The sequence below is a fragment of the Aythya ferina genome (assembly GCF_964211825.1).
Source record: "Aythya ferina genome assembly, chromosome: 4".
NCBI lineage: Eukaryota > Metazoa > Chordata > Aves > Anseriformes > Anatidae > Aythya > Aythya ferina.
The window spans coordinates 66,907,648-66,924,206 of record NC_140300.1 but is presented as its reverse complement, the minus strand read 5'-3'; the positions used below and the strand labels follow the sequence as shown (position 1 = coordinate 66,924,206).

The following is a 16,559-nucleotide window of genomic DNA, read 5'->3' as shown; positions in this document are numbered from 1 at the left end:
TCTAATTCACCTACTTAGGATCATCTCAAACTAGTATGACCTCTGTTGCTGGTAATAAACTGACAGAACTGACAGGCATGACATAGTTTACTTCCCCCCCCACCAATAGCTTAAAGCAGTTCAGTCTTCTTTGTGCTGACAGTGAAGTATGGAGAAACTTCCTGGATTCACTACTGTACTGGACAACAAAACTTAATCTTAAAGTTCTGTAATCAAAATAGAATTGTAGAAATCTTGGTCATCATCATTTTTACAGTTTTCTTACTGTGTTCTTGTCAAGGCTAAGTGCAGTGCTAAGAAAGGCTGACACTTCCCATACTGGAAGCGTGATGAGAAAAAAGTTTTAGTGGGTAGCTAGTAAAAAGAATTCTTAATCACTTTCTGAGGTTGTTTTCCCAGATTTGGGAGGTCTGGAAATCATTAGAATGATTGGGAAGATCCAGCAGTTCTCCAATAGTGATTGCTTGCGCATCTGTGGCACAAAGCTTCGCTTTCTTAATAACAAGGTCCTGGGCGCCGAGTCTTCCCCTCAGTTTTCCTTCCCTTCTTGCCTCTTCCAGCCTCTCTGATGTCAGAGGCAACCCTCTTCTTCTAATGCATGCCAGCTTGGAAGACACGTTAGAAGTACATGCTTCAATTGCTCTTTCACCTTAGATATCTAAACAAACAAGGCATGCGATGAGAGACAATGGCCGCTTACCTCCATACTCAGATAGACAACTTCTGTTTAAAATCCCTACATAGCTTTGTAGTCTGGCCTGATGTCTAAAAGCAATTACAACACCTTCATTCACTTCTAGTAGACCACCTTTGACACAATAGGCTATTTACAGCTAGCTTAAAAGAATCCTCTAAGAAATGGTTTCAACAAATGTATCACTGAAACTACAGCTTTGGACACATTTAAGTTAAATCTATAATAAAGCTGAAGGAAAAACAGCTTTCTTCCTCTAATTCTGAGCACTGAGATAACTACTGACACCCACGCTAGGAATACTTCACATGCAAATAACACAGCAAATTGCTATTAACAATTTTGAAAACTGATTCTAAAATATTGATGTCTAAGAACCTTTAAACTGTATTTCCTACAGTACGAGCTCTTCAATTCATGTGTCTAGTTCTCTCATTGCCAATATTGCAAGCTGTTTTGCTACTGCTGTTATTCTAGACCATCAACAGATGACTGAGCTTTAAGTTCCCTTAGGCTTAAACACACAGGTTGCTCTTTCAGCTGGCTGCCAGAACTCTAGAGCTGAACCATATTTATAACGAATATTCCTCTGTGAGATAGGTGACATGCAAAGGAAATCCAGTCAGAGCTTCCTACTTGGAATTATTACAACACATAACCATTACAGAGTCAATTCTGCACCAAAAGATGTACCAGTACATTTCTGAGATTCCCAATAACTTCAAGTACAGCTGAATACACAAAATCTAACTTGCCACCACTTGTGAGATCCTCCGTTCTCACATGTAATGACCTGCAGTTCCTTTGCACACACGAGACAAAAGAGAACCAGTCCCTGAATTTTTTCCTGAATCACTACTTCTTCATTAGCTTTGGCCCCAGTACTGGGCTGCTCTTAGTTTTTTCTTAAAAATAGCTTTCCTACTTCTTTTCTTAGGACCTCAAGTTTCGCTGCTGCGTATTTCTATTCGCCCTCCCCAGCACCCATAAGTAACTCAGTGTACCAATATCAACAATGGATATAAGAATTTTTCTGCCCCCAACATTTCCAGCACTGGGTTCCAAGAAAGGAAAATCATCAACATGAAATAGTATTTATCTAGCCTTTCCATTTGTTGTTCTTAAGTGTGTTACTACTCTTAAGTCATAGCTCTGAATCCAGGACCAAAAATTAAGCTTCTACTATGTGGAAGTGCAGGTAAGCTACATAGCTGTTATTGATGAAAAGCCCAGAAGCACAGAAAAAAGAAAAAAAAAAAAAAAAAAAAAGGACATAAATCCAGTAAACCTGACTTGCTGGCTGCATTATTTATAATAATTACCAGCAGATGGGATGCTAGCATGTTTTTTTCCCAATTGGATCGTGGGCCTGCCAGTGGGTGACACTCAAAAGGTTGAGTGACTTTACAACTGCTTTGAGATCTTTGTGCATTGATGAAAGACATCTGGGAGGAGCCAGTAGTTATATAAAACACAGATTTGAAAAAAAACATGGTTTACTGTTTTTACCCTTGACAATAAAGGTCTCTGGATCTATAAGCAATGATACTAAGCTTTTAGAATAATTCAATCCCCTACGAAAATGTTTTACAAAATCATTTATTAAGACTTTTAAGACCAAATTCAGGAGCAGACAGATGAACACACTACTGCAATGCACGTTCTTTATCAAAGCAAAGCGATCGTAGGCTTACAGTACACACAAATAATAATAATTAAAAACAAGCTATTTCAGAAGCCTGATGTGGCAGAATCTCAGCAGGCCTCAGAAATTATAGTCTCTAATTCACAATGAAATAATTATAACCAGCTTTGGATGGTAAAAGTCTATTTTCTACCAAAAAAACAAATATGCTCATTTATCTTTTTCCCCCCTTTTCTTCACTCAAATAAAAAATATTTTCTATTATTATTTTTAATCAGTCAATTCAGCCAAGTTTACTATCACACCTATAGTATCTGACAACAACAGAACCTGACAAGAAGTGCTCGTAGAGCCACTCCTTTCTTTTTGTGTGGTTCCTCTGCTGAAAAATTGACAGCACATGGCCCACAACTTGAAACAGGCAAAAAAGTAATGAAGAAGTGCAAGGGATGCAGTTCAACCTGTTACTGTAATAAATCCAGCTTTTTTGAGATGCTCCCCCAAATGGCTGCATCTCACTTCAGCCTCTGCTCTTTTTATTTTCATGGCACAGACCAGTTGCAAATGAATGAAGATGAATAGAACATACTTCTACATCCTAATTACTCTTCTACTTTCACATGAAACTGTGTATCATCATACGTTCTCATATTCTATCTAATGCATATACTGCTGTATATTTTGTAATAATGACACTTCAGTATACCAGGATCCCCTCCACGGGATTATTCTGTAGGTATCATAATACAAAAATATTGATAGGTGTGGGTTCTTAAATGGATAAACTGATGATGCTCTAGCTGATGGGGATGAAAAAGACACGGGATAGAATCTGCACCTTTGCTTTTGCAAGAGAAATGGCTAATGTCTGAGGGGGAAAAAAAAAATAAAAAAAATCACAAAGATGACTTGACAATTTTCTGATGGGACCAAGTTAGTGTCAAGGGTGAATTGTACTACTGTAAGTTTTAACAGTTTTGCTTTCATCACAGATTTAAGGTCGAAAAACAGGATAACCAAATTTTTATCAAATCTCTGCTAGGCTTAAAAAAAAAAAAAAAAAAAGTTGTAGGCTACATTCTTTCTGGAACAAAACCAACTTGTAGAATAGGAACAGCCAGGAGAGGAGGAGGAGGAAGACAATTATTCACATGCTGTTTTAATTTATTCCTCAGAGAGCCCTGCAGCTGCAGGGAATCCTGAGTAGTTGTTAACTTCCAGAATTAATCTGTTATGTAGAAGGCACAAAGCCGAAACTCTTCACTATCCATTTTGGTGCTTTAGCTGCTAACATGCATCCTCTAAATACCTCGCTGCATGCTGCCATCATTCTTTAAAGTATCTGACAAACCAACAAGTGCAATATCTTATCCTTCACTGAAAACAGCTCAATAAAGAACTGACAACAGTTGGTTTGTAAGTATAGTCATCAAAATAACAAAATTGTTCAGGAAATCCATCATTTAAGGGGAGGCAGGCATGCATAGCCATACACAGCAATTTAATTGGGACAATTATGTATTTATTTGAGTAATGCATTTCCATTCATTCTGAAGTGCACATTGTACAGATGGAGTAATCCATTGATAATCAAGCTTTGTGCATTAACTTTATGCATCCTTTTCAACTATACTAGAATTTAAGTCAACAAATCATGAGTGATACAGGTAACTGGTAAAGGAGGCGGGCGAGTCATGTAGCTGGCTATTACAGTTCTGTCCTTCACAGGATTTCTATCAACAACAGTTAATTTTAATCATGATAAACACCATCTCATCCCTCAACAAAGCAGATTTCTAATAACGCAAGGCAGAGTACTGTTGAGCATGTGAGAATAAAACTTTTATATTCTTTCCAGGTCTCACAATCACCACATCATCTATCTTTACAGTACAATTGCTCTCTGACTTTTTTTTTTTATTCCCCTCCTTTAAGATTTGAATTGTTCCTGTTGTCTTTTGTGTACACAGATTTGAATCTACGACTACTACTAGAAATAAATCCTGATATTTCCACAGAACTCAAAAAATACCTTTTGTTTAAAAAGTTCTACAAGACAGTAATAAAGACGTAAAGCTTGAAGTATGTGGGGGGAGTTTCAGAAGATAAGGAAAACAAAATAAGGAAAAAAAAGGGTCTAGGAGAAAGCCTAGGAGGAGCCTGGTAGGATATTTTGGGACAAATTCTTCCTGAAAAGTGCTGACTGATGTCAGCAAAATCTCCCTCTTACTTGATTTTAGTAATACTCAGAGAGGTTGGACTTAATACACCCTTTTTACTTAACTAGGATAGCATCAGAGATACCTGCTTCTATCAACAATTTTTCTTCACTGAAACAATCCGCAGATAATGTGAATAGACTTTTTTAATGGATGTAGAAAACAACTGTGTGAGGGAATGCAGTCTTCCTATGTTAGGTTGCACTGCCCGAGGCCCTTCATTCTTGTTTCTGTACTAGAAACATGTAATCAGAAACAGAGGAGATAGAAAAAGTCTTATGTAGAATTTTTATCCAAGAAAAAAAAGCATCCTGAAGGTGTGCTCTGTAATGCAATGACAGCCTTTATACTCTAAAACTGTTTCAGGCACCCCAGAAGTTTTATCTCAGAACGTAATGCAGTAAAATCATGAATGCTCCAATTTGTATAGCCATGAGAGCTGGTACTGGAATCAGAATTTTCCAAAATACGTTTAGTTATATTTCCAGTTCTAGAAGAACTGAATATTGGTTATCTACTGAAAAAGCTTATTCTTTCAGACCAATATTGTGAAGAGCTTTTGACAGATGGTATGGCAATGTGTTTTAGGATTTACTGTAGTATAAAAGATATACCCAATATATTTTGTGAAATGATTTTTGCTGGATAGCTTTTATCTGAAAAGCAGCCTAATGTTACCTCAGGAAACTCAGCTGGTAGGAAGCATCCTATCAGCTTGTCATCTAAGTCCACTTTCATAATTGTGCTCTAAGGATTGTTATCAGGAGTGATGCAGTTGTGCACCCTAAGACACAATGATCCCATGCATCAAGCACACTTTTTTTTTTTTCTCCTTATAGTGGGAGTGGGATACAATTTTGGTTAAAAAGCCAATAACCTTATAAACATAGTTGTCTGAGGCGAGACTACAAAAGCTGACCCTAAAATGGGAAGATGACATTTAGGCAGAAGTAACCAAATAAAGTTATGATGCAACAGATAGCTCATGCACTGCTATATGAACTTCAAGGTATGCTCAGCACATCACCATCTCTGATATCATAGAGCTATAAGGAGAGGGTTTAGAAGTGGCTGGCTTCCACTGAAGTTTTCATATTTGAAACAAGTATGTTCAATCCTCCTCAAATGGATGGAGCACATCAGAAGAAAATAAAGACCAACAATCCACATACCCACCAACGTATTTTCATAGAATTGTTTGGATAAGGACCTTAAAAATCAGCTCATTCTGACCCCCCTGCAGGGACACCTCCCACCAGACCAGGTTGCTCAAAGCCCCATCCAACCTGGCCATGAACACTTCCAGGGATGGAGCATCCACAGCTTCTCTGGACAACCTGTTTCTGTGCCTCACCAACCTCACAGTAAAGAATTTATTCCTAACAGCTCATCTAAATCTACCCTCTTTTAGTTTGAAGTCATTCCACTGTGTCATATTCCTTCCTGACAAAGAGTCCCTCCCCAGCTTTCCTGTAGGCCCCCTTTAGGTACTTCAAGGCCACTATGAGGTCTGGCCAGAGCACTTCTCCGGGCTGAACAACCCCAGTTGCCTCAGCCTGCTTTCACAGGAGAGGTGCTCCAGCCCTCTGGTCATCTTCGTGGCCCTCCTCTGGACTTGCTCTAATAGGTCCACGTCCTCCTTGAGCTGGGGGTCCCAGAGCTGAATGCAGGACTCCAGATGGGGTCTCCCAAGACCAGAGCAAAGAGGGAGAGTCACCTGCCTCGCCTTGCTGGCCACGCTTCTGTTGATGCACCCCAGAATAAGGCTGGCTTTCTGAGCTTCAAGCACACATTGATGGCTCACGTTGGGCTTCTCATCCACCAACACCCCTAGGTTTTTCTCTTCAGGGCTGCTCTCAATCCATTCCCTGCCCTGCTTGTATTTGTGCTTAGGATTGCCTCAGCCCAGTTGCAGGACTTGTTGCAGGACTTGGACTTGTCGAACTTTATGAGGTGTTCATGGGCCCACCTGTCAAGCCTGTCCAGGTCCCTCTGGATGGCATCCCTTCCCTACAGCTTGTTGACATAATCACACATCTTGGTGTCATCAGCAAGCTTGCTGAGGGTGCATTCAGTGCCACTGACAAAGATGCTAAAAAGCACTGGTCCCAATACTGATTTTAGAATTGTATGTAATACAATATCTATACTGCATTTAAAATTGATGTATCACCAGACAGTATTTTCAGGTTTGCATTATCCCTGTGTGAATTCTACCTAGGTGAGTTTAGACTAAGTAATTTTCAGAAAATGAAGGGCAGAGAAAATACAGGCACATTTGAGAGTAGTGAGGAAAAAAAAGTTTCCTCACTTCTGGAAAAAAAAAAGAAAAAAAAAAAAACATTTCATAGGTCTCCTTTTGTGCTCTTATTTCTGGGATTATCCCAAAGTTTCAGAAGAAAATATAAGAGTTCTTATTGCCTCAAAAGGTTTATCCCCTGGTTTCAGCTATAGTCAGAAGTATTGTATTTTACAATTAATCTTATATATCCTATGTATTATAGTATTTACTAAGTAAAATAATTAGTCCTGATCTTGATACACATCTGGCTCATGAGAAAAACTTATGAATTTTTCAGTAAGGAATACCGGTACTATTTCCCTGAGAAAAAAAAACAGACATGATTGACCCGTCCCTTGACACTTTAGGAAGAAAAAATACCTTCATATACTTACTTTCTCCCTCAACATATCAGAGGCATGCCTTCCATGATACACTTTTCATCAAATAGACATAGATGTTCCTTTTTGACATGTCCTTTGGCAGCTTGCTGAATTTTTCATTTACAAAAACAATAATTTTGTAATCCTTACAACAGGGTAATTCTCTTTATATTTTGCAAGGACATTTCTTCTGATTTCCTTCTAGATTATTTTACTTTTTAAGTCAACATAGTTTCTGCAAAACTGCAAACTACTAGCATGCTTTTCAAATTTCAAATTCTGTCCAAACTCTACTAAAATTATGAAATTATGATGTTATTTCAGATCTTGGCATCTGTTGTGGTTTAACCTGGCACGTAGCTAAGCACCACACAACCATTCACTCTCTCCCCCCCCCCCATTTGGATGGGGAAGAGAATGGCAGAAGGCAAAATTCATGAGTTAAGATAAGGACTCTTCAACAGAACAGAAAAGGAATGGAAAAACTAAGTTTAAAAAAGAAAAAAAAAAGTGTTTTACAGCGCAATTGCTCACCACCCACCAACCAACACCCAGACAGTCCCCAGGCAACAGCAGCTCCCCAGCCAACTCTCCCCAGTTTTATTGTTCTGAACAACACATTCCATATAGTATGGAATCTCCTTTAACCACTTTGGGTCAGCTGTCCTGGTTCTGTCCCCTCCCAGCTTCCTTGCAGGGCAGTATGAGAAGCAGACTTGCCCTAGTGTAAGCCCTGCTCAGCCACAACTAAACATCATATTTTTCTCCTAAATCCAAAACAATGAAGAAAGGTATCTCAGCTGAAACCAGGAAAAAAATCATATTTTGATTCTCTAGCACATTAGATACTCTGCCACATTTTCTTTATCACACTATTCATCTTCTCAGCATAAGAATATCCCTTGCCACAACACTTTCCCACAGACCCCGTATATTTTGTTGTGCAGCCAAATTACTTCAAAAAATAAGTTCTATTCTAACTTCAAATGGATTACATTTCATTATTTCACCAATTATCCTTAAAACTCTCTCAAATTAAAAATGCAAACAACAATATAGGAAGTAAGAAAAGCCTTCAATATAGGAAGTAAGAAAAGTCTTCAAAAGTTTATATTTAAAATACTATTTAAAAGCAGAAACCTACTGCATCCTCCACGGAGGAGCTGTTGCCAGAGTCCCCAGAGTTTCATCGGTATTCATTTTTGGTCAAGAAAGAGGCAAGAACTGCAAACTAAGTGCAATATGGTTTGCATGCAAAGACAAACTGTTCTCCTGCAAGGTTAAACCAAAGTAATTTTGGATGTCTTTTGAAGTGATGTATTTATGCAAATATTACTGACTTAAGTGAAAATATAAACAAGGAGGGAAGAATATATATATCTCCTAGTTACCTCCATGCAACGCAAGTTCAAAAACCCTTTTCCATCCTGGACTGGCGTTTTGACAAGGCAGCAGACTTCTATCACACTGCTGCTGTTGTCTTCCAAACTGTTATTTCTGCTTAGAAAAAGGACTAGCATTTGTGTCTGAACCTTACTATATATATATATATATATATATATATATATATATATATATATACATACATATATATACATATATATATATATACATATATACACATATATATATATATATATATACTATATATATTTTTCTGGAACAGGAAAATCTAGAAATCAGGAAAATCATCTGAGCAGTGATTATGAGAATCATACCACTTCTTCATGGTACGATTCAAAAAAAAAAAAATTTAAATGTCTGTAAGATTCTAAAAAAAATTAAACGTCTATAAGGTGCTAAAAGTGTAACAACAAACGTTATTATCCTCAAATGAAAGGCCATGCATGTTCATGAGCCAATATCACTGGAATCACAACTGGAAATATCCATTGACAAAATCGCTAAAATATTTTATTCATCTATATGATATATAGATATGATTCATCTATACAGTTACATCCATTCATTCCCAGTTATCTTGGGGGTCAAAAACCTATGACTTGAAAAGCCTGTCCTCTGCAGTTTCCACTGACTGGTGAAGATGACTAAGAAGCTCCACTTCATAGCAGGGGAACATGGTATTGCACTTATGTTGGCAAAAGCACCACAGAAACCAGAAGGCAGACCGCAAGGATCTGCATGACAATATGACGCTGCCTACTGGTTCATGACATCACCCTTAATGTTACCTTATTATACGGCAAGGCAAACATCAGCATCCAAAGCCAGGCCTCTAGCATTCAAAGCTTTCATACATTATTTCACAAGTTGTTTTTTTTTTCAATATATATATTATATATATTTTTTAAGGCAATAGTGGTTGAACAAACCACTTGTGGTCAACTGTTTTCTCCACATTCAGGTTTTGAGATGACTCAAGTTTTCACACACACAAAAGTAGCATGATTTTAGCAGTATTTTATTTCATTTTATGTTTTATAAAAATTGATTTTTACTTTTCCGCATCACAAACACTTTTGTTAGAGTATCAAGGATTCTATTGTCAAAAGAAAGAAGCAGATACTTGTAGTTCTCAATGTGAGAATACTGAGAATTATTTCAAAAATAGCAGAGGAATTTATTAACAAGTGCCCATATCATTCAAATTACAGAATCATCTACGTTGGAAGAGACCTCCAAGATCACCTAGTCCAACCTCTGACCTAACACTAACCAGTACTCCATTAAACCATGTCACTAAGCTCTACATCTAAACGTCTTTTAAAGACCCCCAGGGATGGTGACTCCACCACTTCCCTGAGCAGCCCATTCAAATGCCTAACCACCCTTTCAGTAAAGGAATTATTTTTATAAGAAACAGAACAAGCCTATACTTTCTCTAAGATGTTGAAAAGTCCAGCATTAAAAGGGGAGAATGGCCCTCATGATTTTATAAGCAAACACTGCAGTGATATACCAAGCTTTATACACCATTTATTTTAAAAACATTTTCTAATAAACTCATCGCAGGCATATCACACAAGACAGTTAGATATCTCAAAGCCACAGAATACTGAGGAATAAGTAAATAACCAACAAACCTTACTAACACTGGTTTTTAATATTCTTCTTAAACTTCTAGGCCTGGACTTTGCTTTCTTTATAATGTATTTCTAATTATCTCGATCCACTTCTGTATCAAAGCTCTGAATTGCAGTCCAATGAAATAAAGCTGTAGCCAAGGAGAATAGTTTTCCATGGTGTGTTCACCCATTGTTATTTACAAAAGAGACACGACCTTAGTTTCCATAATATAGCTCTATGATGTTAATAGTATATAGAGAAAGAAGGACAGTAACCTAGCCTGTGTCAGGAATTCTATCCAGGAAGCTAAAGTGTCATAGTGACTTACATAATTAGGAAGAACTTTTTATGGTTTAATCCTTCTATTTTAATTAAGCTTTACCCTTGAGATGTAACTTAAAATCTGATTTGGAATTGTTCCAAAAAGTACTCTACTAATGCAGAAGAGGTTCTACATATTGTAGTAGGAATTTCCTTGATACATTTTCCTTATATAAACTTGACATAGATTTATAGTGTTGACATTCTGCTGAGAATGAAAATAAATGCATTTTTCATTTCCTTTGTCTTTTTCAACTGAATGCATCAGCCCATTTTCAGTAAATGCAAAGGGGATGGATAAAGAGGCCATGCCATTAAAAATTCATCAAAAAAGCTTTCCTGAATGAGATAACCTCCAATTTCAGATTATTTCATAAAGGAATAGACTGTACATCTAGATTTTTATATCTAGATTTTCTAAAAGGATCAGCATTCTTCAACTGTTGTGTTAATATTTGAGTGAATAGGTGTTCCCCTTTGTCACGTCCCACCTGTGTGCAATTGTGTGATCGACTCAGATCCACAAATCCCCTTGGTGTGGACTAAAGTGAGATAACACTCAAGGCCCGCACATAAACATCTTAAGTAGGAACACAGAATAAATACTCTGTTAAAGTTGGCACTCTCAACACAGTTATATCTACCTGAGCTATGCAGCTTTATAGGAAATGAAGGTAGGCCTAGCATTACTTGGCAGGTAAGAGATTGAGATCACCTGTGCTGGGAGGAACAGAAGGATAGTTGGTGTTGAGCACATCCCCCAACAGATTTGTACATGCTCCTATTTATTAGCTCTAGGAGTGGTTGGGACACCAGCACTTCTCCTGACCTTTAGGGCAGATCGAAAGGAGTGATACCAGGCCTATCCCCATGACCTGCCCTGTTTGTTTCTCAGGGCAACAACCACCCCGGCTCACAGGACAGTCACTCATGGCTCATCCCCACACTCATGCAGGCAGACATTGAATGCTACTGCTGTACAGTTTGCCATTATGAGCCAATTGTAACTTTTTTTGGTGGTGCTTCCTTTTTTAAGCCTGAAACTAGGGGGCTTTTTATATTATTTCCTTTCTGAAGATGATGGAGGTTAATGGAAGGCACGCTTCTCAATCTCAAACTGATTTACATTTGAGAGAAACATGGTTCATGTTTCTCAATCGATGGCTAAAATATCAAAATCAAATAAATAATAAAAAGCAATTATTCAGGCTCCATATTTGACAAGGGAACATGCATTTGTTTTGCGGCCATACATGCATCCAAGGAATCATAGATGTTACTATAAAAACATCTGCAAAATCTCTAGTTTGGGAATAGGTCAATAATCAAATTGACAGACTGGATTCTTCTATTTATTTTAGGGAGAACTCTTACTGCTACTCAACAGTGGAAAGGTTAAAGCAAGAATTCAGCAGCAGCTTTATTAGAAAGCTGCTTTTCACACCAAATCCCAGCATTCAGGTTTTTCTTCTTTTTAATCCACCAAATGTAAAGATTTGCCATGAAATCCTATTATGAAAAGTATTTGCATTTTTGACCACTTAAATCTTTAAACTTGGTACTGTTGAATCATTCAATTCAAATAAAATTGTTTTGCAGAAAGTAATACTGCCGTTCCTTCTGTATTTTTATGATTCATTTCATTCCAAATTTATTTCATTTTAATCCAGATATTCTCCATTTACTGACATTAACATATGAAGCGTTTTAATCAAAGGAAGCACTATGCTTGTTTTTCTCTCAATATGACTCTCAACTCATTTGGATTTCTTTTATTTTTATCTTTTGCTATTGAAAATTGTCAAGATGATATATCATATAATTTTTTTGATGAAGTATCACTGTTAAGAAACAAATCTGTTTCAATGTCTAAAGCAGTTCTAGGTGTCAGGTGCCTGCTATAACAACATGGAAAATTTTACCCTGCCACAGCTATAGCCACAGTGCCAAAGATTAGAACTGCACCAGCACCCTGCAGATTTACCAGCATAAAAATGGTCTTCACTAGAGAGAAAAAGCAGCCTAGCAGCTGAAGAATGCAAATGTTCAGTTGAAGAGCAGACAAGAAGGAAAAAATGTAGATGGAAGTAAACATATGCATGAAAAGTCCATGTCGTGTATACCTAAAGATTCGTAAAATTATAAGGCAAGTTTATTGAATACTTGTTCCTTAGAAAGGAACAGTAGAAGCTTAGGGCATTTATTTGGTGTGTTTAATTTTAAGCAATGATAGAAAACATTGAATTCAAGAGTCTATGCATCTCTTCACAACAGTTCCTGTTTTCTGATGGAGAGAGGCAAATATTCTAATGGCCTTACAAGTTGGACTTTAAGTAAAATTGATCATAAATGTCTCAACAACACAACATCTATTTGTGTTACTGGGAGAGAGCATCTTTGCCTCCATACAGAATGCACTAATTTGTAACTCTTAACTACAAAATAATTAGGTGTCAGACCAGAAGCAGAAGTGACCAGCAAATTAGACTAAATCCTTAGCTCCAATTTCAGACTATACACACAATAAGTAAAAAGAGACCTGCCCTGTTCCCACTTTGATCAAAGAGTCAGCTTTCTTTATAGGTTAGTTTTATTATTTTTTCATAGCTGCTAGAGTTCAAATATCCTAAAAAGCCGAAGAATGAGATTACTTGGAGATTTTTAAATGGAATTTTGGGATGAGTCATCCCCAGAAAAAGTCACAGTACTCTACACCAAAGGTGATCCATCAAAGCAAGAAAATAAGTATTAGAGCAGTTGTCTTAAAGAGAAGCAAAATTTTGCAGTATACTCAGAACATTCACAACTAGTCAAGCCTCTATTCAACACTCTTTTGCTTGAAGGGAAGAAAAAGATTTAAAGAAAAAATTGGGCTAAGATTATCATCATCTTACCTTTCATTTATATACAGTTGTCTTTTTTTTTTTTTAGTTTACTAAAATAAAAGTAGTTTATTATCTGAAAATGTCATTAGTGCAAAAAGAAGAAGTGCTGAAATAATCATTCAGTTGCAATTAGATTCATACACCTTTGTGAAATTGTCCACCAAGTACATCAAATAATTTGTTTCCTTTGTTCCACCCCACTTCTTGCAGAATAAACTGTAGAGTATAACAAGCTACTATTTCTAGACACATTTAATTATCAGTAAAATGCTAGTTTTATACAAACCAGTAATACCGAGTTCTACTCTATGTTGAACTAACTTCGGTTAAACAATGAATCTATTCTCTTCTTGATTTTCTACTACGAGAAAGTGAGAAGCTCACTGACCAATATGCACATCATAAAACATTGCTCATACATGACCAGAATTCTCTTAACAAGAAAAAAAAAAAAAAACACATACCTGTGACTACTAAGACATTTCCTCCACAGGATCAACAACAGTATCTCAAGCTGTTTAATAAGCTCCACAGAGGCTGAGGAGTCCATAAAGAAAATTTGGGGATACTCACTGCTACAACATGCCCCTTTTAAAGGAAAGAATATCTATCACTGCTTTTCATTTAATGAATAATACTTATTAAAGAAATGAAAACACCACAAACATACAACAATGAAAAGAAACTGAGCTATGAAACCACCAAATGACTCTCATACAATTTTCACAACTGCTACGATTGCTTACTTGGTGTTAAATATAAACCTGCAAAAGCAACAAAGGCAAATGGACATAAGCTCTGTTAACAAAACTTGGTATCATGCACCACCTTTATTCACTCATGCTATTTTCTTTTATGCTAATCATAGAATGGTTTGGGTTTGGAAGAGACACTAAAGATGATCTAGATCCAACCCCCGTGCTATGGGCAGGGGCACCATCCACTAGAGCAGGTTGCTCTGAACCCCCTTCGAACCTGGCCTTGAATATTTGATGGAGCATCCACAACTTCTCTCAACAACCTTTTCCAGTGCTTCACCACCCTTACAGTAAAGAATTTCTTCCTTATATCTACACTAAATCTACATTGTTTTAGTTTAAAGCCATTACCCATTGTCCTATCACTGCACTCCCTGACAAAAGGTCCCTCCCCAGCTTTCCTGTAGGCCTCCCTTAGGTACTGGAAGACAGCTATAACAGCTTTCTCTTCTCAAGGCTGAAGAACCCTGACTCCCTCAGCCTGTCTTCACAGGAGAGGCATTCCAAACCTCTGATCATTCTTGTGGCCCTCCTCTGGGCTCACTTCAACAGGTCCATGACGTTCTTATGTTGGGGAAGAGGGAAAGAATCACTTCCCTCAACCTGCTGGCCATGCCTTTTTTCTTTTTCTTTCTTTTTTTAAAATGCAGCCCAGGGTACAGTTGGCCTTTCGGACTGCAAGTACACATTGCTGACTAATGTCGAGCTGTATTTGTGCTTGGGATTGCCCTGGCCTCCATGCAGGACCTTACACTTGGTCTTGAACTTCATGAGGTTTGCACAGGCCTATCTCGCAAGCCTGTCAAGGATCCTCTGGATCCCTTTGCCACACAGCACAGTCTTTCTTTTAGGATGTATCCATGTATTGCACGCCCTTGCACATACCTGTGTAGTCACATTATTTTTTGCATAAACAAGAGATTGAAAACTGTCTATACTGATAAGCAGTGTTAACATACTACGTTTGAAAAGTTATTTTAAAAGTCAAGATATTATAAAATTTCATATCGGGTGTCAGAGTCCCTCATGAATGTAAACAAAAGTAATTTTCACTCATGGCAATGTTTGGATTGTTCATCTCTGGAATAATGAAGTGCATCAAACCTGCCAGTCTAAAGCACCTCTTAGTCAGGGAAGCTTTGCCTTTTACTTCAGACTTCAGTCTCAAGCTTGAGACTTGCACTTCTGTAAATTTACAGTAGAATACTGAATGTACAAACATTAATAAATATTAGAGATTGATGATGAAATCTTAAACCTCTTTTCACTCAGGTAAAATGCCTTATAGAATTAGGTGAATAAGATTGTCAGATATTAAACTTAGACCCCACAGCTGCATTGGGAAATGCAGGAGGAACCAGTGTGATGTCATATTCACCCTTTTTTGTGCCTGACAATTTAGAAAAAACTAGATTTTTCTCAGTAATTTTCCATATGATTTCAAATTTCTCACTCTCTGAAAACTCTGGGTGTTTTAAAGTGGTGCCATGACCATGGTGATTTAAGAAAAAGCTATGGACAGTTTGCATATTCCCAGTGGAAAAAAAAAAAATAAAAAGACATAAAATGGCTATTCCTTAATTAATTGTATCTAGAATTTACAGTTATTTTCAGACTGTTGAAGACTGACAAATTGTAGATTCAAACAACCTACAATAATCCCTCAGTTGTAATTTATATTACAACTGATAATAATAACTGAATATAATAATTTATATTACAACTGATAATGCAGTACCTAAGAAAAGATTTTAAAGTGTGAAATAGCTTCTAATCTCTCCTTAAATTTGTTGTTGTTTATGTGTAAACTGTGAAAAATATATCATGCCAACATAGTTGCAAACAAGCATTACAATAAAGACATCTGGGTACCAAAGATAATTTTTAAAATCAGTGTCATTTATGTAGACTTCAATTTTGCTCCTTCTCAGTTATTTCATTTCTTCCCCTTTACAGTTTTTTTTGTTTGTTTGTTTGTTTTTACATGCATAATCTATTTTTTCAAGTTTAATATTATTCTCCACATACTTAAAAGTTCCCTGAGTACATTATTAACAGTGGTAGTATCTCATGCCTTTAACATATGAGATGAATAGATAAAATATCTTTGTTGCATTTCAACAAACTATTGAACACTGAGTTCAGCCTTTGATGAGTTAAAAACTTCATCTAAGAGTTACTTATCTAACACATTACTGTTGACTTTTCCATTAGTCACCACATGTCATACACAAAATACAAAAGTTTCTCTCTGAGGATAAATGTTCTCAACCCTTATTTTTCTGACTTCCATCCTACTTTCTGCTGCATCCAACTTTCATTGAAAATATTTTGCATGAACACTAA

At 36.9% G+C, this 16,559-nt stretch overlaps 1 protein-coding gene across 1 annotated transcript in view; it reads right to left on the bottom strand.

Moving 5' to 3' along the window:
- Positions 1–16,559, bottom strand: part of GRID2 (glutamate ionotropic receptor delta type subunit 2) — a 777,731-nt gene that overhangs the window by 618,177 nt on the left and 142,995 nt on the right. The gene's annotated exons all lie outside the window — the stretch shown is intronic.